The following is a 2,759-nucleotide window of genomic DNA, read 5'->3' on the forward strand; positions in this document are numbered from 1 at the left end:
AGCTGGAAGCTGAGAGCCGGGGAGGAGACGCCGGGGGCAGCGGCCCAGCCCCGCCGGTGACACTCTGAGCCTGCAAGTGAGAGAAGGGCCCTTAAAGGGGTAGCGTGCCTGTTTTCTGGTTTTCTCATTTCCGAGCACTGGCTCCGAGGTAGTGCACCCCCGCCAGCCCCCTTCCTGGGGAGCGCATGGCAGGCCGCAGCCTGCCGTCCTGGTGCAGCCCTGGCAGGGCATGAGGCGCAGAACCCTGCCCCGTGCGGAGCCCTGCCCAGCTGGCACCAGGGCCTGGAGCGGGGAGGCCTGTAGCCCCCCAGCTGGGTCCTGGCACAGGGGGCCTAGGGCAGGCAGAGCCCAGCTGCAGCAGAAGGGGACGGAGGTGGAGGAACAGGCCCAAACCCCAACAGGCCTTGGCAGGATTTTTGCATGAGTGACGTGACCAGCCTCTTAAATATGATGTCGGCCAACACCAGGGAGATAGGGCGGGACTACAGGGAAGGCTTGGAGGTCAGGGCTAATGCCCTTCAGGCGTGCTAGGGAGGTGGTCTGGACAAGGACACCACTCGGGTGAAAAACAGTGTGCATGTCGGGGAGATTGTGTGCCACGCTGGGCCCCTGAAAGTGGGCCCAGCCTCCTAAATCTTTTAAGGCCTCTGTTGTGGCAGGCCAGACAAGCTAGAGGCTAGGCTGGGGAAGCCTGCTGGCAGGCCGGTCCTGGCGCGAGTGGACCTCGACTGTGGATTTGACAGAGTGGGCCTGTTCCAGGCTGTGATTACAGCTGTTTTTAATTTAGCATGTAAAATGTAGGCTACTATTTTAAAAATAATTTTAATTCACAGTTAATCTACTGATCATAATATCCTTCCAGTAGGAACAAAGTAGTCAGAATGGGATAATTGGAAACTTCCACTTTCGATCTTAGTTTAGTAGTCTTTGACAAGCCAGGCTGTCCAGAATTATATGTTTTAAATATACACGCTGCACTTTAACGTACATATAACTGTTAGTGGTTGCGCAGAAAACAGTCTCTGATTTTGAAGCATATTTTGAGATCAACATACAACTGTGTACATTATGCCACTTTATTCTTGATATGTAAACCAGTAATTGGAGTTTAATATTTTCCCACACAATCTGTTTTTTAAAAGAATCCAGTAATAGTAAAGCATTACTAGGAATACTAGAAATCAGGGTCACTTATAAGGAAGGAGAGGTATGAAATGCTTCAGCTACTCAATTGTTTTAGAAATTAGTCTTTAAGAAGAAAAATAAGGGAAGTGTGACTTAATGAGCAGGCACATGTTGTGTCTGCTTCTCCACTGCCTTTCAGTGGGTATAGTAATTTACACTCATGCAAAGGCAGTGCCAAGGATATTGTAACTACGGTACTACCCAGAATGTGAGGTGTAGGCGATGCAGTATTAGCCCCTTTGTAAATGTAACTCATACTTATCTGTTGTGTATAGTTTAAAAAAAAAAGGAAAAATTATTGCTCAGGGATTTTCAGATTTAAAGCTTAATGTAAAAATAAAAGATCAATATATGTTCAGATTAAAAAACAAGCCGATGCGCATCTAGATAAAGGAAATCTTGAATAATAAACACCATAGTTGTGTAGGGAGCAAGTTATACCAGAGAAATCAGGTTATATATATTTTCTGATATTTAATTACAAATTTAGTAGCTGAAAGGAAATCAGTAGATGTACTGGAGTGTGTGTGTGTGTGTGTGTGTGTGTGTGTGTGAGAGAGAGAGAGAGAGAGAAGCCATTGCTATTTTGTCAGGTGAAAACTTGCTTTAAAAAATTAAAATTGTCCTGGGGAGATGAGCATGGGTTCATTGATTGACTGAAATGGAAAACTGGGAGAAGGATCAGAAGCAGAAAGTAATTACTAGTGTTTTGAGCTAGGTGAAAGTGTCAAGTAGGCATATGTTTAATAATGCTTGGTCTACATTTATGACATACATTCAACACCCTGCTCTTAGCATAGTGTTGATGCCCCGGTGCTGTTATTTCTAAGTAGTTGTTCTGTTTAATCTATTTTTTTAATATAGGGAGTATCATCTAAATACATGGTATGGGGAACATTCCCAGGGTAAATGTTGTTGCTCTTACTGGGTGTTGCTGGAAACGAGCATTGACAGTATTACTCTAGAAAGGGAGATATCCATTTTATGTGCATCTAGATGCTGGGATAAATCATCCTCTCCCTCAGTGATGCAGTTCTATACTGCAGTTGAGTGACTGTACCTCAGCATGAGGTAGGAATTTGCAGGGCAGGGAGCTACGTCAGTGATTTCATTTTTTCCCTTGGTAAATGGGAGAGCATAGCAACCACAAAGACTTCCTTTTATTCCCAGATCTTGTAAAAGAGCTCCTTACCATATTGAGACCTGGTATTCTACCACTAAAATGAAAGCTTTGTTGTTGGTTTCAGTGGGTGTAAGATAAGTCCTCCAGGAGGGTTTTGCCCTTTTCATGGGTGAAGGGGAACTCCCTTCTCATCAGTGCAGAGGCCGAAAAGGATCTTGGAGTCATCATTGATGCCAAGATGAACATGGGCCGGCAGTGTGGGGATGCAGTCAGGAAGGCCAGCCGTACCTTGTCATGCATCCACAGTTGTATCTCAGGCAGGTCCAGGGAGGTGATCTTCCCCCTCTATGCGGCACTGGTCAGGCCGCAGTTGGAGTACTGCGTCCGGTTCTGGGCGCTGCACTTCAGGAGGGATGTGGACAACATGGAGAGGGTCCAGAGGAGGGCCACC

General features: G+C 46.2%; 1 protein-coding gene across 23 annotated transcripts in view; it reads left to right on the forward strand.

Moving 5' to 3' along the window:
- Nucleotides 1-2,759, forward strand: part of LOC109302013 — a 506,981-nt gene that overhangs the window by 156,903 nt on the left and 347,319 nt on the right. For 2 of the 23 annotated variants that reach the window (XM_019523580.1, XM_019523554.1), the window contains exon 1: nucleotides 1-76. The exons of 19 other annotated variants lie outside the window; for them this stretch is intronic. The gene's annotated coding sequence lies outside the window, so the exon portion shown is untranslated. Of the gene's footprint in view, nucleotides 100-2,759 lie in introns of all 23 variants that reach the window. 2 more of the 23 variants (XM_019523572.1, XM_019523587.1) reach the window with 2 other exon arrangements.

The sequence above is a fragment of the Gavialis gangeticus genome, unplaced genomic scaffold (assembly GCF_001723915.1).
Source record: "Gavialis gangeticus isolate Ggan-Ray unplaced genomic scaffold, GavGan_comp1, whole genome shotgun sequence".
NCBI classification, from domain to species: domain Eukaryota; kingdom Metazoa; phylum Chordata; order Crocodylia; family Gavialidae; genus Gavialis; species Gavialis gangeticus.